The sequence below is a fragment of the Myotis nattereri genome (assembly GCF_964212035.1).
Source record: "Myotis nattereri genome assembly, chromosome: 1".
NCBI classification, from domain to species: domain Eukaryota; kingdom Metazoa; phylum Chordata; class Mammalia; order Chiroptera; family Vespertilionidae; genus Myotis; species Myotis nattereri.
Genome location: NC_138075.1, coordinates 149686214 through 149707332, shown reverse-complemented (window position 1 = coordinate 149707332; position 21119 = coordinate 149686214). Strand labels below are relative to the sequence as shown.

At 42.5% G+C, this 21119-nt stretch overlaps 1 pseudogene across 1 annotated transcript in view; it reads right to left on the bottom strand.

Moving 5' to 3' along the window:
• Window positions 1-1443: 1443 nt before the first annotated feature.
• The window catches only part of LOC308531489 (proline-rich protein 11-like), a 72621-nt pseudogene continuing 52945 nt past the window's right edge, over window positions 1444-21119 (bottom strand). The window contains exon 2 of the transcript in view: window positions 1444-2252. The product of the transcript in view is annotated as a proline-rich protein 11-like (transcript). The remainder of the gene's footprint in view (window positions 2253-21119) is intronic.

The following is a 21119-nucleotide window of genomic DNA, read 5'->3' as shown; positions in this document are numbered from 1 at the left end:
ATAAATATGTCCCATGCAATAGTTGGAACATAGTCATACTAAAAAATGTTACTCACTGTTTAATGGGACATATTTATACTCAAAAATTTAAAAGAGTAAAAAAACAACAACCTTTAAAGAGTTATTTGATGTTTATCTGAAATTCAAATCCTACTGGGCATCACATTTATGTTTGCTGGATCTGGCAGCCCTGGACTGGCAGGAAAGAACAAAAATCCAGTCAGGTGTGCATTTACTGTTATTGAATCAACAGGCTGTTGAGGCCTAGGAATCAGGTGTTACAGTGAACCTGCTGAGGACCTCAGAGCATCCTTCGCAGGGCACTGTGGAAAATAAAAGGTTCGTGTGGAAGACTTCATGAGATTTATATTTAGCTATATGAATGCAGACAGCAGATGTCAAAGAACAAACACCAGATATAACTACCTACCTACCAAAGATGCTAGAAATGGTACATTCTTATTTTTGAGGTCACATTGGGTATTTTGCTTCCAGCCCTTTTGGAAAGCATTGGGTTTGGATGAGGACAGGTTTACCTCCTGACTGTTTATAGTGAACAGAAATGAAATCAGGAGGGTGTCTTTTATTGATCTAGTTTGTAGTGAGGTATAGTTACTTCCATCTTGGGTAAAAACTGCTGTTTAAAATTTTAACCCTGCTATTCTGGCTTCTGTAAACATTTGCTTCCTTAAATAATAGGGAAAATCAGACTACTCCCCACTCCAGAGAGGCCATAAAATATGCCCCAGACAGAGTTGTCAGTGCTGGCGCCAGGCCAGGCCTTGAGATATGGTCTCACGGCCCCTTCCCAGCACACAGGGCTTCTTTCTCAGAAGGCCCGGAAGTCTCATTCCAAATATGGAAAACAAAGAGCTGAAAAACATATAAATTGAAAAGACTTCCACCATATTGGGCCCCAGAATTTGAGAAGCAAGAGTTCCTCTGGGCCCGCTAGCACTAGTGAAAATGAATAGGACTCCAAATAAATTGCCTTATTGGTTAAGGCGTCTTCTGATTTACAATATAACAGTAGCACTTAATGAATGATTGAGCTTTACAGGCTGAAATACTTGTCAATTACCCAAGATGAATGGGAACTAGGTTATTATCTTAATGTCATAACTGCACCTACGGAGTACACATTAGAGCTATCTCGTTAAATGTGAACAGCCTTTCCACCCTAACTTGAGTAATTCCAGGATAAACATCATGTTGGGGGTTGCATTTTCCGTCTGTTCTCTTCTTGATCATGCAAACTAGGAAATATCCAGATACCCACAGTATTTATGGGCTCCGTACATACTTTAATTCTTTAAATAAAATCATGTGTTAGAAGAATTATCTATACATACCCTATTACATTTAAAAGAAAGGATTGCAGTGATATCTATATATTTCATGAATCATCTCGGAGAGTCAGGCAGAGTTGGCTCGTCTTGCTCATCAAAGCTGACTGCAGAGTGGGTGAGCTGGCTGAAACTTTCTCCTGAAGGACCCGGCTCATAGGCGGGATCCGTCCAGTTTCTGTTTCCATATTTTCTTGATTGGGAATTGGGGTGCAACCTGGGCTCTTCTCTGCATCGACTTTTATAAGCAGTTTCTGCAGATCTATGTGACTTTTACCAGGAGGCATGAAGGCATTTGCAACTCAATTGCACTTTTGGCGTTGGGCTTCAGGGAAACCTGTTGCAGGTCAGAGACATAACTAGTGAATTCCATACCTTTGGTGATGAAACGAGCTTTATCCTTTCCTCAAAATTGTGTTTTTAAATTTTACAGTCAGCAGATCTTTAACTGTTTTCTGCATGAGCATCTTTTTTTAACGATCTAGACTAAGTACTTTGGTGAGGTTGGGCTTTCTGAGCAGCAAAGGTGCTCTGGGTGGTGGAGGTGAGGCAGAGGAGAAGGTGGCAGGGTGGGGCTGGCTGGCTGTGGCTGCGTGGGAGGAAGTGCAGCTCAGGATTCTCCAGGGGTGGTTAGAGCACAGGAAGCCACGTTTGTAAGCTTACCAGTCGTGTAACAGGTTTGACCACAGATTGCACAGGAAGAATTTTCTGAGTCGGCCTTCGGCAGTTCCTGGAGCTTGCATAATTCACTTTATAAATGCAAAACCATTTTTTATAAGACTATAAAGTTCTCGGTGGCAGAAATGGGATGGAAAGATGGTATCTTTCTCAACTCTGGGCCATGCAGTGCTGGCACCGGTTGCAGGTAGACCATCTTCTGTCCAAAGTTTTACTGTACCTTCTGCCCTCCCCCAAATTATGAGAAAGTTTATTTAGAAAGTTCCAGAGACAGATGTGAGCCTGGGCTGCATAGGCTCATGAAACAAGTTACAGAAGCAACAGAAGGGCCCTCGGAGCCTAGGAGTGAGAAAGGCGAGGGAAATGTGCCTGGGGAGGAGAGGAGCGGGAAGGGAAAGTCGCAGGCTGCTGGGGAGAGGGAGAGCCCTACTGCATCCTTGACACTGGGACATTGAAGTTCAAAGATGATCTTAGCCAGCGTCTGCCAAGTGGTGCATCTATTGGAGAAATACCCCTCTTTCTTCTGAGGGTGGTGCAGGGGGAGGTGTAATTCGTTTGGACTGAAAGTGCGAGGTTTTTTTTTATTTTAAAGATCTTTTTTGCTTTTGCTTTTAGCTTTCTTCTTTGAGGTTTCATTATTTTAGTCTAAGATCCTGGGGATTAAATGGAGTCCAGGCAGTGGCCTCACTCTTGCCAATAAAAAAAAAGTTAAATTAAAACCTAGTGAAGGGGCCAATCTAGCCATGGTCTCTTCACAATGGACCCTTAAAAAGTTTGTGCCCTGGCTGTGTCGCTCAGTTGTTAAAGCATCACCCAATACTCCAAGGTTGTGGGCCCAATCTCTGGTTAAGGCACATACAAGAATCAACCAATGAATGCATAACTAAATGGAACAGCAAATCTCCCTCTCTCCCTGCCTCTCTCTTCCTCTAAAAAGTCAATTTAAAAAATTTTAGCAACTTACTCTTTCGTTTACAGCAGCGGTTCTCAACCTGTGGGTCGCGACCCCTTTGGCGGTCGAACGACCCTTTCACAGGGGTCGCCTAAGACCATCCTGAATATCAGATATTTACACTACGATTCATAACAGTAGCAACATTACAGTTATGAAGTAGCAACGAAAATAATTTTATGGTTGGGTCACAACATGAGGAACTGTATTTAAAGGGCCAGAAGGTTGGGAACCACTGGTTTACAGTATATGAGAAGGCCTATTTTCTTCCACTCATGCTTGGTTTTATTTTTTAAAGGAATGCTAATCTGATAGGTAAAATATGCAGTTTCCTCACTTTGATTTCCATGTTTAAATTTTGAAGGAAATGAAGCATTTTTCATGTTCGTTGTTCATATTTATTTCTGTGAATGGTCTGTTCTTAGCCTGTTGTCAATGGTTTTGTTTTGTTTATTTATTTAACTCCACTAAGAGAGTTTAACGTTTTATGAAGTTAAACTCAGTTCACTTTTATGGCTTTCATGCTTGAGGTTATGTTTATAACAGCTATTCTCCTTTCAAGATTAAAAAATAATCCCTAATTTTTTCTGGACATTTTTTCAGTTTTTGGTTTGTTTTGTGTCATGTAAATCTTTGGTCTTAAACCTAAATTTATTTTGGGGTAAAGAGTAACGCCACTTTTTTTGGGGGAATTCAACAAGGCTACCAAAGTCCCCTTCGCCGCCCTTAGGCAACCCTGCTCTTCTCTGCAGTCTTTCAGAGAGTGAAGATCTTATGCTTTAGAAAGTGCCCCTGTCTCCAGAGTAAGGATAAGACCATGACTGAAATTTCAGTCTCCTGAGGGTTTGATATTCTGTATTTGCTGTTTTATCACAAGTGTCGTAGTTGAAGCTCCTTTAATTCTAGAGTAGAATACGAGTTTAGGAATTTTCAGCCTGTAGATAAGTTCTCTTGGTCAGCATCTCAGTTAAAGGAACTAGCCGGAAGCTGGACAGCTTAGAAATACAACCTCATTGTGCACTGGGTCAGGGTCAACAATTTTCCTTTTAACCTTTTAATTATTTACCCAAAGATGAAAGTTTTGTTCAAATATGTTTTACTAAAAGGAACCATATTTCAGAGATTGATCTGTAGATAACTTTGTAGAAAATGCCATAGGGCTAACCATGTGAAGAAATCTTCCTCCTAGCCTTTTTATTTCAATGCAGATTTAAAAAATTCTTTTGTAAAAATGTTCCTGTGAGCATCTGTGGTAGAAGGATTAAACACCTAGTTTACCCAAAGGCTCTCTTTTCTTTTCTTTTTTTGCAGTTTTCTGCCTTTGTGAAGACTTACTAAAGTATATTGATACGGGATTTTTTGGACTGGAATGCGTGGTGTTCCCCTGGGCAGGATGGTTCCCCGGATTCTTTGTCACTTTGAGTCAAAGAATGAATCCCCAGATGGAAGATGGTGGAAATTTATTGAAGAACAAGTACAGAGACTACCACGTGGGGCAGGGGAGAGTCCCCCCAAGTTCCTTCTTCCACAGTTTATAAAGGCTGCAGATCTTTGTGCCTTGATATCCCCTCTGATTGGCCCCTATCTCCCTTTTGATTTGGTCACTATAGCAACTCCTTAGTTCAAAGGTCAAATCTCACATGGGGCCTATGACACCCTCCTCCCTCATTGTTCTTCTATTCCCTCTAGGCCAGTGGTTCTCAACCTTCCTAATGCCGCCATCCTGTAGTAATACAGTTCCTCATGTTGTGGTGACCCCCAATTTCATTGTTACAAATTGAACATAATTAAAGCATAGTGATTAATCACAAAAACAATATGTAATTATATATGTGTTTTCCGATGGTCTGAGGCGACCCCTGTGAAAGGGTTGTTCGACCCCCAAAGGGGTCACAACCCACAGGTTGAGAACCGCTGCTCTAGGCTTTCTTCTTCCTTCTTTATTTTGTAAATATAGACCTTTTGCTACTTCCAGTTTCCTTATCTTATGGAAATGTAACTGCTGCCTCCCCCAGCTTTCTTGTCTTATGGAAATGTAACTTCTGCTGGCTTCCTGCTCCCTGTCTTAATGAAATGCAACTTCTCCCAGTCTGTAGCCCCGTGTTTTTTCATGGGCCTCTTTCATTTTTTAAAATTTTCTAAACCTGCTTATATCCCCCTAAAATTCCTATTTCAATACTATCATCAGAATTTTTATTATGTGCCCCCTCTGTACTCTATATTTATTACTCAGTTCATGAAAGAATATAAACAGAATCTGAGGTCTCACATATGTTGTAAAATCTAAAATAAAAATATTTCCTTGAAGACAGACAGTCTGGTATTTTCTCTTGTCACTGGTCCAAAGTCCATATTCCTGATTCTTTGAAAGCCCAAACTCAACAAGTCAGAGTTTGGAGTAAGGAAAGGTTTACTGATGGAGAAGGCACCAACGGAGAGGATGGAGGCCTGGTGGTGCCTTAAGTCCATGTTAAGAAAGTACAGACTTCAGGCTTCTTTTAGGTCAGGGGTAGGGGAAATGGGAGGGGCTGTTTTTGTAAAACTCAAGCCAAATTCTCCTCATAATTAGCATTATGCATGACTCAGCTATTAGCCTGAAGGCTGTGGGAACAGAGCAGGCTTGAACAAGACTGAGTCAAAGAGAGACTGAGCATTTCATTCTGTTACACTCTGATTTAGTAATCTCTCTACAACATCCCTGAGTGAGTCTTTAAAGCTGTTCTCTCAGTGACAATACACTCACTGCCTTATAAGATAGTCTGTGGCATTATTGACTAGTTTTTACTATAGGAAATTTCTTGTTTGGGCATAAATGGACTCAAATTCATGGAAGAATAATCATGGTGGTGAAGGGACATGGGATCATTGTGACTTAGAAGAAATATATGTTTAGTCTTAGTCCACAATTCCTGGCTCCCTGCTCCCAGTCTCTTGAAATTTCTTAAGTGAAGAGAGTGAAAATGGTCTCTTTTGTCATGTTAATGAGGTGACTTTTGGAAAACACCTCAATGGGGATTGATTGCCAAGAGACCCAACCTTGTTGACTAGAGGATTGGAACTTTTAGTCTCACTCCAAAACATTCATTTCCCAGAGGAGGAAAAGGGTTTGGAGATTGAAATCAATTGTCAATGTCCAGTGGTTTAATCAATCATGCCTATATAATGCATTTTCCATAAACACCCAAGAGGATGGGGTGCAGAGAACTTCTGGGTTGGGGAACACATGGAGGATCTGGGAGCCTGGCTTGCCTGGGAGGACACGGAAGTGTCATTCCCCTCTCCACATATCTCACCCTATGCAGCTCTTCCCCATCCTGGCTGTTCCTGAGTACAATAAACCAATAAACCTTTCACAATAAATTAGTGATCTAGTAAGTAACATGTTTCTCTGATTTCTGTGAGCCATTCTGGCAAATTAATTGAACCCAAGGAGGGGGTTGGGGAAACTTCTGATTTACAGCCAGTCATTTAGAAGTATAGGTAACAATGGTATTCTGAGTTGGAGGGAGTTGTTGGAATGTCCAATTTGTAGTCAGTTGATCAGAAGCACAGTCTGGGTTTGTGGCTGGCATTTGAAGAGTGTATGTGTTGGAGGAAGTTTTATATAGGGCCGAAGTCAACCTGTGGAATCTGATGTTATCTATGCAACAAATTCACCCAAAATTGGTGCTTTAAAATAAGCACTGTATTATGCTCAAGGATTCTGTGGAGCAGGGGTTTGGATGAGGCATAGTTCAAATGGCTTGTCTTGAGGAGGAAACTGGTCTTGCAAGGCGTGTCAGGCCATAAAAACTGTGAACAATGCATTGTCTTGGTGGTGGTGGTGGTGGTGGTGGGGGGGGGGGGGGGCGGGAAGTTCATTATCTCTGGCCCCAGGACCTATTGACACCTGGGGGCCTTCCTGTAAGCTCAGGAAAGGGGGCGGAACCATATCTGCAAGACAATGACCCCAGAAGGTTATAAAAAGTGAAGCCTCTTTGTGTTTCTTCACTCTGATTTGGAAATTATTCCAGGAGTCCACTAGTGTTAATAAACGGGTCCCTCCCTTTCTCTAGGAAGGGTGCTTGGTATTTCTTTGCTCTTCTGTAACAGTCTCTGCTCATAGTTGGGGTCCTCAGTTGGGAAGACATGATGGCTGAGTTGACTCAAGGACTAGAGGCTGGTATCATTTGTAGGCGTCTTCCCTCACTTGTCAGTTAAGTCAATAGGGTGTCAATGGAACACTTCCACATACCTCTCCATGTTGCCTGGGCTTTCTCAAAATATGGCAACCTCATGTAATCCCCTTCGTGTGGCATCAGGGGTTCCCAGAGTTAGTATCTCAGCAAACTAAGTGGGAGATGCATCACTTTTTCTGACCTCGCCTTGTACGTCATGCAATGTCACTTCTGCCATGTTCTACGGGTTAAAAATGGGCTGTATTCCCTCCCAGATTTGGGGTAGGAGATATAGATCTAGGCTTTCTATCTCTCTTGATACAAAAATTTCTAATCATTAAAAAAAAGGGAACACATCTATTTAAAGGAAATTTAAGTTATAAGACATATTCAAAATAAAACTTCCTAAAAAAAAAAAAAAGCAAACTAATGCTTATCTTGTTTTTGGGAAGAATTAGAAAGCAGACTGTGTACAGAAGAGAGAGACCTGTTTGGGACTTACTCTGGCTTATTAAGGCCACTTTGTCTACTGGCCACAATATAGAATAACTTTTGTTTTTTAAATTAATTCCATGTTGTTCAACTTCCAAAGGACTTCCAGAAATTACCAAACATTTTCTTCCCAATAATATTTTAAGAGCATAAAATAAAGTTGAGCAAGTATAACTCAGTTATTCTTTCTTCTGTCCTTTTTTTGTTTTGTTTATCTTATGATTGCACTAGCTAATTTATTTATTTTATATAAAATCCTAACCCTCAATAGGCTAGGGTTTTAACTGGCCTGGATATGGTCATAGATGACCTTTACTTTCTATATAATTCCAGCTCTCTGTTGACTCTGTAGTTCTTGTCTTATATCTGCATCAAAATACATTATAAATTGTGTAATAATTTATCAAACAAATTAGTCTATATGTGTAATTATTTTTAAAAATATATTTTTATTGATTTTAGAGAGGAAGGGAGAAGGAGAGAGACAGAAACATCAATGATGAGGGAGAATCATTGATCAGCTGCCTCCTGCATGTCCCCCACTGGGGATCGAGTCCACAACCCAGGCATGTGCCCTCCTGGTTCATAAGTCAATGCTCAACTACTGAGCCACACCTGGCCAGGTATGAATTATTTTTTATTCCTTTCTTTCAAACTTGCTTTTGGTCTTACTCTTCTCTGCCCTGAAAAAAGAATTGGCAGGTCAAATATCTTTCTGGTTTCTTTGATCACAAAAAAGTCTCATTTCAAAAATAAAAAAACCTATCAAATCAATATAATAAAAGCCTAAGTGACCGTTACAGTGGAATGACCAGAATGACTGGTTGCTCTGATGCGCACTGACCACCAGACGGCAGACGCTCAATGCGGGAGCTGCTCCCTGGTGGTCAGTGCGCTCTCACTGGGCGAGTGCTGCTCAACCAGAAGCCGGGCTCATGGCTGGTGAGAGCAGCGGCAGGTGGCAGGAGCCTCTCTCACCTCTGCAGTAGCGCTGAGGAGCAGCAAGCCGAGTGGTAAGGAGCAGTGAGCAGGCAGGCAGTAAGGAGCGAGGGACCCTGGACTGAGAGAGGGATGTCTGACTGCCAGCTTAGGCCTGACCCCTTCCCCTCCAGTGCATGAATTTTGTGCACCAGGCCTCTAGTTTAATATAAAAATTTAGGATTATAATCTAATTTAGGTTTCTATAGTCCTTCAGTGTAGGCCTGCCTAGGAATGCTTTGCCTTTTAATGATTTCCTAATTCTACCTCCTCTTCCACTCCTAGATATAATTTCCTGTTTCTCCGGAGAAGCAAGGTAAGACATAAGAAAGGTTTTATTTGACTGATTTCATTGTATCTGAAAACAAAGTGAGAGCTACATTGCGTTTTCTGACCTAGCCTCAAAGTCTTGCAATGTCACTTCCTCATTTTACTAATTAAAAGAGACTCATACCCACACCGGTCAACGGCAGGGGACAAAGATAGGTGTCTGAAAGATGACATATATACAATTATTGGCTCTTTTTTCCCTCTGGGGGTGCTTTTTTCCCCTGGGAGATCCTTCTGCAAGAGGAGTTATGACTGCATTAAGCAAGTAATGCTCCCATATCTGGATGGTTTTGAGTCCCCCTTTAGCCATAAGTTTCTGGCAATATACCTCTCACTCTGGATCTTTGGCTTCTTCTGGTTGAGCTCTCACATCCCCCTAGGAGACAAACACCTTTGCACACCATCACTGGGAGTGTAGATCTTGTCCAGTGCAACCAACCCTCTTTGCTGTTTACAGTCAGGCTAATCTGGTCACAGCTTTGCATCTTTAGACTTCTTGCAGCAGAGGTGGAGAGTCTCCCAATCTTCAGAGGCTGTAGGCCAAGTTCTTTGAGAAGCTCATAAAAACCCTTCTCTCCTGGATTAAGGTGTGGGGAATATTTTTCCTTTCTTCCCTGGTTCCGTCCCATCCCCTCTATAGTTCCCAGAATTTTTTCCAAAGACATTCCTCAGTTTCAACATTCACAGAAATGGAGGTGGGAGACTGAGCGATGTTGATAGAATCAGTTTCACAGTCCTTAGGATGTATTGCTTCAGTGGGCTAGCAACTCAATTTAGACATTGTCCTTAGACTTTGGGGTCACTGGTGAAACTCCAAGACAAAAAGTCCTACTTAATATCTTGCTACCCTTCAGCCAAGATTAACCAAGCAGAAATGCCACTTCCCCCATATCTGTGTTTTGGCTTACCCAAGTTTAGAGGAAGGATTTTCAGAAGTATTTCAAAGCCAGTGGAGGTTGCATGACATTTTGAGAGAAGTTTGTGAGAAGAAACTGTGAGAGGAGTGGTGGGTGATCTTTCTAATCCAAATGTTCACCTTGTTTCCTCTAATTTACTCTTTACTGTGTGGTGAAAGAGCCATTCTAAAATGAAAACCTATTTGTATACTTGGTTTTATGCTTTTTCTATCTTCTTTAACAGATAAAGCCCAAGTCGTCATGAGAAGTAATTTGAAACATTTTAAAAAAATATTTGAATATAATCTTAAGATAATGCATGCAGCTTCCAAAGAATTTTATGTTTGCCATGGACAACTTGGGTTATAGTCTTCTTCATCCTCATTTTCTCTCTTTAGTTTTACTTTCTACTTATGTTTCATTTCTTAGGATAACTTAAAGTAGCCAGGATGGACTTGTCTATTAAGCATAATAGGCACAGTGTATAGGGCCCATGATACTTTTAGGGGGCCAAAGGAAAAACTGAATATAACAATAATCCTATCTAATAAAAGAGAAACATGGTAATTGGCGTACGTCGTTACCCTTCCCATTGGCTAATCAGGGCGATATGCACATTAACTGCCAGCCAAGATGGCGGCCGGCAGCCAGGCAGCTTAAACTGAACATGAGGCTTGCTTGCTTCAGTGACGGAGGAAACCAACGTTCCCCACCTACCTTGCCAGCCTCTGAGCTTGCAGTTTGAAACATAGTTACAAATATAGAAGCTAAACAAAACCCCAGAAACCTGCTTTCAGCGAGCCGGGATCTCAGAGCTGGAGTTGATACAGTGTTTCGATTATAGAACACAAACAAACCAGATACCTGCTTTCAGCAGCAGAGGCCTCAGAGCTGGAGCCAGAGCTAAAGCTGGCCCAGAATAAAAAAAAAGAAAAGAAAAAAAGGAGCAGTTGGGAGCTTTAGCCCTCAGCCCCTCACCCAGACTGGCCAGGCACCCCAGTGGAGACCCCCACCCTGAAGGGTGTGTGACCAGCTGCAAACAGCCATCATCCCCTCACCCAGACTGGCCAGGCACCCCAGTGGGGACCCCCACCCTGATCCAGGACACCTTTCAGGGCAAACCAGCCGGCCCCCACCCATGCACCAGGCCTCTATCCTATATAGTAAAAGGGTACTATGCCTCCCAGCAACGGGATCAGTGTGACGGGGGCAGCGCCCAAACCCCCTGATCGCCCTGCGGCTCTGTGTGTGACAGTGTGCGGTGCCCCAAGCACCTGATCAGCCCTGCTCTGTGTGTGATAGGGTGCGGTGCCCCAACCCCCCCCCCCCCCGCGGCCCCCCCACGGGCCCTGCTCTGTGTGTGATGGGGTAGAGCCATAACCTCCCCATCGGCCCTTCCCTGAGTGTGAGAGTGGCGGTGCCCCAATCCCCTGATCGGCCCTGCTCTGTGGGTGATAGAGGGCGGTGCCCCAACCCCCCCAATCGGCCCTACCCTGAGCGTGACTGAGGGTGGCATTGCAACCTCCCAATCCGCCCTGCTCTGTGCATGACAGGGGGCGGTGACCCAACTCCCCAATTGGCCCTGCTCTGAGCCCGACCAGGGGCTGCACCTAGGGATTGGGCCTGCCCTCTGCCACCGGGAGCAGGCCTAAGCCAGCAGGGCGTTATCTCCTGAGGGGTCCCAGACTGCAATAGGGCACAGGCTGGGCTGAGGGACCTCCCCTCCCCCCGAGTGCACAAATTTTTGTGCACCGGGCCTCTAGTCTTATATAATAAAACCTTAATATGCAAATCAACCAAACAGCGGAATGACTAGTCACTATGATGCGCACTGACCACCAGGGAGCAGATACTTAATGCAGGAGCTGCCCCCTGGGTGTCAGTTTGCTCCCACAGGGGGAGCGCTGCTCAGCCAGCCTGGCTCACAGCTGGTGAGCACAGTAGTGGTGGCAGGAGCCTCTCCTGCCTCCGCTGCAGGTGGGCGGTAAGAAGCAAGGGGTCCCAGACTGCGAGAGGGCGCAGGCTGGGCTGAGGGATGCCCCTGAATGCACGAATTTTGTGCACCAGGCCTCAAGTATTTTATAATTAATCAAGCCTGGAGTATATTTGTCTTTATGCCAAAGCAGTAATAAAAACAATTTATATGTATATATATTTTATGAAGGAAGGGGCCTATGAAAATAAAAGTGCCCAAAGGCCACAAAGTTATAACACACTGAAAGTAGTTAGCTTTACAGGAAAAAGAACCCCACTTCTCAACTGACAACCATATTAGAAATTCTTCAGAATTTTTATGTTTGTGGGTTTGGTGATCCGTTTCATTCCTGGCTGGGTTATGCAATTTATTGGTCATAAGTTAAAACTAATGTAGAGCATAAAATTCTGAGTAATATTTACTTGGATAATAAATAAGCCTTCAGATATGGGTCTAGCTAGTATCTTAATTTGGCTTAGACTTTCCTTAACATAAGTTTTTCTTTTTTAAAATTTTTATTTATTTTTCTTATTGTCTAAAGTTTTACATGTCTCCTTTTTCCCCGATTGACCTCCCCCTCTTCCCCCACCCCTAGCCATTCCCACCCCGGGCAAGCCCCCACCGCCCCAGTGTCAGTGTATTGCATGCATACAAGTCCTTTGGTTGCTCTCTAACCCCCTCTCCCCTCCCCCCCCCCCCCACCTCCCCTGCCATTTGTCTCTAGATCTATTTTTGTTCATCAATTTCTTTTCTTTTTAAAACAAGTTATTTCATTTGTTATCATTGGCTTTACCTTTATTTTTTTTTTTTTACCAAAACCATGGCACTGTCTACATGCTTAGATAGGAAGCATGAGGGAAACTGAGTTAAATCCTACTGAGAATGCAAATTACAGAATGAAGAGACCACATGCTACCCTCTTCTCTTGAGAATTAGTGTCTGTTTTCTCGACTGGGTCCCTTTAAAGTCAGGTTTCTATTGAGTCATAATTTCCAAACTCCAATCCTGGTTTTTTCTTAGATTTGTCTTTTCAACTGCTAAATGAAAAGGGTGTCTTTCCAAACCCAGTTGAAAATCATCAGCTAGATTAAGGATACCTTGTAGAGTTCAGGAAGCTCACTTCTGCCTGATCTCTTATGGGATGCTTTTCTGTCTCACTTTGTCTTTATTTCTACAAACTGCCTTCTGTGGTCACACCTTATGCTTTTTCTAGTCCAACTCATTTGCCTAATCCTCATATTTATATCTATCTCTTCTTCTATGGAAATTTTCTGACCTATTTCTGGCTTTGGACCTTCTCCTTGACTATATTTTGCTCCCCGGCTGGATATTTCCTGCCATCAACTCTCAGATGCTATATCCTCTTAAGGACCTAGACTCTCAGGATGGACAACTCTTGGTCTACCAATAGTTCCCATACTGGCTGCTTATCAGAATCCCCGGGACCCTGGTTAATTAAGAGGCCAGATACCCAGGTCTCTCCCCAGGGGCTTTGATTCAGTTCAGTGTAGTGGAGGGCTTGGGAATCTACATTTTAATAAGAAGCTCAGGAGATTTCTGGTGCAGCTGTTGTGTTTGGAAACAACCACTCCACAGGATACACTATGCTCCTCTGAGGATACAAAGCTCTGCATAAGGTAGTCCTCGCTAGAAAATTCCTTCTCATCTTTAAAATCCCAGATTAAATGTCACCTATTCTTTGGGGATCTCTTTTATTCTCTCTGCCTTCCCTTTTTATTGAGCAAAATTAGTTTCTCATCTGTGCCACTATATATCAGTAAGAGCCCATTATCACATTGTTAGATTCATAGCCCGAATCCAGATATTTATGACAGAGGGAACTTAGGTAGCAAATGGTATTTAAAACATGGTCCATGGTCCTGCCTCACAATCATCTTCAGCGTGTGATCAATGAAGGATTTCTTTCCCAGATCTATTGAATCATAAACTGGGGATGCAGTTTGTAAAACAAATAATGTGAGTGAGTCTCTCCTGTCCATTAAAGTTTGAGAATCCTTGCTCTATCAATAGTAGAAATTGAAGACATCACCGGAAGTGGCAGTCTCTCCATGAACTACATTCATCAGTAAGGCATATGCCAGGAGGTCAGAGTATTCACAACTTTATCAGCACCAAGACCTAGGGGTTGGCTTCAGTTACGTGTTGCAATTAATAGTAGTGGTACTAGTGCTTACCTTTTTTTGGTAACACGGATTTGCTCTTAATCAGATTTCCCAATGAAAAAATTAGGCAAAAGAAAATATGCTGTGAGCAACATCGTATTTACTTATTAAACCATGGATCTCCTTAAAAAACCTGAAAATTCCCCAGCCTTAGGGAAATGTCAGAAACCTAAGTTTAAGAAGATCTTATATAATAAAAGCCTAATATGCTAAGTGTCCAGTCACCTGGTAGGCTGTTCACCAATCAAAGCTTAATATGCTAATGATACGCTAAGGCTGCTCAACTGCTCTCTATGACGTGCACTGACCACCAGGGGGCAGCTCCTGTGTAGAGCGTCTGCCCCCTGGTGGTCAGTGCACTCCCACAGGGTGAGTGCCACTCAGCCAGAAGCCAGGCTCATGGCTGGTGAGCACAGTGGCAGTGGCAGGAGCCTCTTCCTCCTCCGCAGCAGCACTACGGATGTGCAACTGACGGCTTAGGCCCGGACTGCGAGAGGATGCAGGACACGCTGAGGGATCACCCCCCCGTGAGTGCACAAATTTTGTATTTTCATAAAACTCTTATGCCGGAAGCCAATTCCAGCATGTCAGCAAGGGCTGAGTCTCATATGTTATCGTCTGTTGGGAATGGCTAAAGGCATTTCCCCAAACCTGAAAAGGATGACTGCTTGCTGCCAGACAAGCAATTAGGACATCTTAATCTATATGTTATTGCCTCCTACTGGCCAAACACCTGAACAGCTGTAGGCAAATTCTTCCATTCTGACAATGGATTCTGTACCTAACCCTATCCTTTGAAGTGTATATCTCCACCTCGCCTTAGGACAAATTGTGTTAATAAAAAGTAAGGGGTCCTGAGACGAGGAGATCTTAGTATCTTTAGCTAGACTCCTCTGACCCTCAAATGCCTTTCAAAATTATGCTTCATCTCTGGACTCTTTATTAAGTTACACACAGTTCTTCTCCAGATTGCTGAACCCTTCTAGATGTTGGAACAAAAACCCCTTTCTTCTTAGAAGAAAGCATAGGCAGTACACTCTCTGACATTGCTCTTAGTAGTGCTGCTTTTTTCCTGATATATCTTCTCTGGCACGAGACACAAAAGAAAAAATAAACAAATGGGACTACATTGAAGTAATTTTTTTTGCATAGCAAAGGAAATTACCAATAAAACACTGCCTACTGAATGGAAGAAGATACTCATCAATGATATATCCTATAAGGGGTTAATATTCAAAATTTATAAAGAACTCATACATCTTAGCACCAAGAAACACCAAACAAACCAGTTAAAATATGCGCAAAAGATCTGAATAAACATTTTTCCAAAGAGGACATACAGATGGCAAATAGATATGTGAAAAGATGCTCAACACCACTAATCATCTGAGAAATGCAAATTAAAACCACAATGAGATATCACCTGTCACTATCAGAATGGCTATCATCAATAAATCCACAAACAACAAGTGTGGGTGAGGATGTGGAGAAAAGGGAATCCTTGTGCACTGTTAAAATGCAGATTGGTGCAGCCATTACTGAAAACATTAATAAAGGGTAAAATTTAAAATAGAACTGCCTTATGACCCAGTGATTACACTTCTGGGAATTTATCCAAAGAAATCCAAAACACTAATTCTAAAGAATATACAAGGTGGGGCAAAAGTAAGTTTATAGTTGTTTGTATGGAAAAGAACACAATAATTAATAAATAATAACACAAAAACTGCTTTGTCTACTCATAACTGTAAACCTACTTTTGCCCCTCCCTATATGCCCCCCTATGTTTACTGAAGCATTATTTACAATAGCCAAGATATGGAAACAAATTTAGTATCTATTTAAAAAAATACTTGTGTTGATTATCAGAGAGAGAGGAAGGGGGAAGGAGAGAGAGAAACATCTATGTGAGAGTGGAACATTGATTGGCTGCCTCCTGCATGCCCCTACTGGGGATAGAGCCTGCAACCTTGACATGTGTCCTGACCGGGAATCGAATCAGCAACATTTTGGTGCATGGGACAATGCCCAGCCAACGGAGGCACACTGGCCAGGGTAACTTAAGGGTCTGTTAAGAGAGGAATGGATAAAGAAGATGTGGTACATATACACAATGGAATATTACTCAGCCATAAAACTGAATAAAATATTGCCATTTGAGACAACATGGATGGACCTAGAGGATATTATGCTACGTGAAATAAGTCAGAGAAAACAAATACCATATGATTTCACATATACTGGATGTGGAATCTAAAAAAGACAAACAAGCAAAGCAGAATCAAACTCATAGATACAGAGAAGATATTGATGGTCACCAGATGGGAAGGGGTATGAGGGATGGGTGGACATGGTGAAAGGGATTAAGAAGTAAAAATTGCTAGTTATAAAAATAGTCATAGGGTTGTAAAATACAACATAAGGAATATATCCAATAATCTATACTAATAATAGCCTAGGGCCGTCACAACTGGATGGACGACCGAACACTTGGGTCCCGACGGTAGCGGCCTGGGTCCATCGCCAGTTAGAAGGCATCTCAGGGTGAGGACCATCACCTCAGCCAGTACTCAAGATGGTCACCTGGCCTGGCCCGGCCCCTCCTCAGAGGCAGCCCTTTTCCTCCATGCACACTGCAGAGGACAGACAGGGATGCCTAAGAGGCTGGGGCCATGGTGCCCCATCCCTACCCTACTCCCCTGGCCGCCTTCACCTGTGGCTCCCACAGGAAGGTGTGTATGAGAGCCCTTCCCCTGCTACCTCTCACCACTGTCTCCGGCCATCCCTCAGCACACAGGCATATCGGCTTTCAAACCTGCCCTTCTCACTTCCTCTCACCCCCTTCCAGGGCCTCTGCTCTGGAAGGGGCCTTGGGAATCCAGGGCTCTGGGGTTTTAAACAGAGCTGGGGTGGGAAAGGGTAAAGAGCACCAAAGCTGGCTGATGTGGCTCCCACCTCTGCCTCAGCTTGGCCAATTGGTTCAGCCTCAGAACGTGGCACTCAGAGGGCATCCCTACTTCCCCAGCAACGGCTCTAGGCCAGTGATGGCGAACCTACGACACGCGTGTCAGAGGTGACACGCGAACTCATTTTTTTGGTTGATTTTTCTTTGTTAAATGGCATTTAAATATATAAAATAAATATCAAAAATATAAGTCTTTGTTTTACTATGGTTGCAAATATCAAAACATTTCTATATGTGACACGGCACCGGAGTTAAGTTAGGGTTTTTCAAAATGCTGACACGCCGAGCTCAAAGGTTCGCCATCACTGCTCTAGGGCCTCAGCCCCAGTACCAACCTCCTCTCCCCCTTGGCTCTCCCCACAGCTGTGCTTGCTGCAGCTCCGTGTGCCTTACTTAACCACCCCTTCCTTCCCTGTTCCTGCAAAGGAGGCTGCATCTTTGTATGTTATATTCATATAAACTTTGTAAAGTTTTGGAAAAACAAAACGATGACCAAGAGAATGCCGCAGTCAACGTCCGGAGTCCAGCTCAGGAGAGTGGAGAGAAGGGAGAATTCCATGAGTTGGCTGATGCGAAGATGTTTCTGAGTGACTGCCTGGCATGTGACAGTTGTGTGACTGCAGAGGAAGGAGACCAAATTCTCAGAACACCAAGGACTTCTTCCCTGTTCTGAACCTTTGCTTTGGTTTTTAGAATTCCCTGCTTCCCATCTGTTGGCTCCCTCCCTCTGCGGGACGCTGTCGTCATCACATGGGGGCAACTGGAATACTGTATCGCGAGAGGATTGCCCCAATGTACGTATCCTTTTATCCAATGATGAAAAAATCCCAAAGAACAAGAATGGAGACAGACTACTGTCCTTTAGGCTTAAAAAAACAAACAAACCCTGGAAGTGTCCTGCGAAGAGCTGAGACTTGGTTCTGTCCACGCTCCTCAGAGAGATTGGATGAGGAAATGGCCCGGTTTGGCCCTGACTTTACCCACTTATGTTACTCTTGAAGGTGTCTTTGCCACAATGTGAATAAACTGCCACCTTTTGGAATAGGGGCTCTGCATTCCCAATTTTTCTTGAAACAGATCTATGTTCTGCAGCTGTGGCCACCATCCTGAAACCTGGTCCTGTCAACCAGGTCCTGTCACTGGGAATCAGGGGGCACTGGAGTGGAACCCCACTACCCTGTGCCTTTTACATTCAGGGATTGAGCTGAACTCACTTTGGGGGAGGCCTGGCAAGGGTGACAGGTGTCACAGATAGAAGGATGGAGAATGGAGAGGCAGACACCCTGCTCGGTACCTCCCTGGGTGGGTCAGGCAGATGAAGGCCAGCCAGCCTGACCCACAATTGGGTGAGATAGCGTCCTCTGTGTCCACCTCTCACCCCGTGGGCCCGGCCACTCCCCTCAGCTCCGGGCAGCCCTCTACGTTCCACGACAGTATGCTCTGCCCTCACATGCTGCTCGCCCTAAAAGAGAAGGAAGAGAGCAGTTGGCTCACAGACAACTACACAGAAAGATAGGGCTCACGGCTGGTGAACACAGTGGCAGTGGCAGGAGCCTCTCCTGCCTCCATGGCAGCGCTAAGGAGCAGCAAGCAGGCAGGGATTAAGAAGCGAGGGGTCCCGGACTGTGAGAGGGATTTCCAACTGCTGGCTTAGACCAATGGTCGGCAAACTCATTAGTCAACAGAGCCAAATATCAACAGTACAATGATTTAAATTTCTTTTGAGAGCCAAATTTTTTAAACTTAAACTATATAGGTAGGTACATTGTTATTAACTTAATTAGGGTACTCCTAAGGCTTAGGAAGAGCCACACTCAAGGGGCCAAAGAGCCACATGTGGCTCGCGAGCCACACTTTGCCGACCACGGGCTTAGGTTCATTCCCATAGGCAGACATACCCTGAGGGGTCCCAGACTGTGCGAGGGTTCAGGCTGGGCTGAGGAAGCCCCTCCCCCCAGCGCATGAATTTTGTGCACTGGGCCTCTAGTGTAATAATTATGTATGGTGTCAGATGGGTACTAGAATTATTAAGGTGACCACTTTGTAAGGTATATACATGTTGTATAGTTGAAACTAATATAATAATGTATGTCAAATGTAATTAGAAATTAAATTAATTTAAAAACTAGAAGCAATAGCAGAAAGGCCATAAGTATTCTAAAAATTATATACTCAGATATTGATGGTATTGGTTATAAACACTAGATTATGCAAAAAAAATCAAGTCAAGTTGAATTTACAGTGGCTGTATTCTAGATCAAGTGGATTCTGTTCCTCTTATTGTAGTGAGGCCACATGAAGTATTAAGAGAGACAATTTCTGTTCTCAATGTTTTAATCAATTTCTCTTTCCACATTAGAGATGAACTTTTAGGTGTTTGAAAATCCATATGATACTGAGTAATCTAAATGTATGAAAAAGAACACTGATGAAAACACAAAACAGTAATAATGATAAATTATCAAATGATAATTTCTCATACTTGTATACCTAATAGGAGCTGGGCTGCCATCTAAATTATACTCCTCACCACCTTCCTATCTGTGAATTAAAGTGCGGCACCCAACCCCCCCCCCCCCAAAAAAAAAAGTGCTGTAGCCTTGTGCTATTTATATCTGTGAAGTAAGTGTTTAAATGGAAAACACATTGGCTATCATGGATAGATTTAATTTGTTTAGGACTTAATTAGCTTTTTTTCTAGATAGGATAAAATACTTGTCAAATAGATATGTTGCATTAATGAGCACTAGCTAAGAGAGTCAATATATATTTTGAATTCTAGGAAGTTCCTTAACCCCTCTGGAACTCTGTTGCTGTTTTATTAATGTGTAAAAGATAGGAGTTTTAAGATTTCTTTCAACTTGGTTTTGCTTAAACTGCTCGACTTTTTTTTTTTAGGGATATGACTAGTCATGTCACATTCAGCATAATCATTGGTATTAGGGTATCCCGCCCACGCCCCCCCCCCCCCATGCTAACAATTGTTATATATAACAGTTGTTTGTAAAATATGAGAATTTTTTGCTTATCTGAATTTTAAGAATTTTACATGGCTAACATCTGTTTCTTTTATAAGATTTTTTAAATTGTAAAATATACATAATAAAACTTACCATTGAAATCATTTTATGTATACAGTTCAGTGACGTGAAGTACATTCATATTGTTGTGCAGCCATCACGACTGTTCATCCAGAACTTTCTTATCTTCCCAAACTTAAACTCTGTACCCATTAAGCAATACCTCCCTAATACCCCCCTCTCATTTCTGGAAACTACCATTCTACTGTCCAAATATCCATTTGAATCCCTGTTTTCAATTCTCTTGGGTATATATTCAGAAGTGGAATTACTGTGGAATTAAGTGGAATAAACATGCTAATTCTATGCTTAATTTTTTGAGAAACCAACATCCTCAATATTAGTTTTGAGCATCAGCTGGATTGGTGAATAATACTGCCTGGTTTAATCTTCAAAGAAAACTGTTGTTTGGCTTCGGCTGAGTCCCAATGCAAGTTGAAGTTAGTGCCTTTATTAGTAGCTTAGTGGTGTATAGCTACCCCTGAACAGTGTTTGCTCCAATACTCAGAGCTTATTTTGATGTTGGCTTTACCACAAACAGCATTCTTTGGCATATACAGGGTGTCCCCTCAAATGTATACACACTTTATAGGCCAAAGTGTGTATATAACAGCTGATAGCTCAATTTTGAAAATGAAATGTATTTTAATAAGCACTGCCTTTATAATTATTCAAAATGTATGTATATATTTTGTAGGACAACCTATTACTTTGAAAACATCAATAGCTCCTTTTTATTTTCTATTTCCTTAGCTATGCATCTCTTTATCTTAATAACCATTTAAATCTAAATAATTTACACCCTAAATAATTTGCTGAGTGAGGTATGTCTCTTTTCTTATAGTCAGCATCCTTGCTAAATGTCATTAGGAAATCTTATCAGTCGGGACATGAGACCTAACACAGTTACTTGGGAAGACTTGAAAGACGGCTCTGTCTTTTTTGCTTAGCAGCATTGCTTTCATAATGCATAATTCAACATTTTGTCTAAAATCCAGTTATAAAAGTTCAACTAAATGTTTTCCTTCAGGTTTACATTATTATCAGTTTAGAGTATCTTTCCACATAGTGGCATTTTTAAAAACAG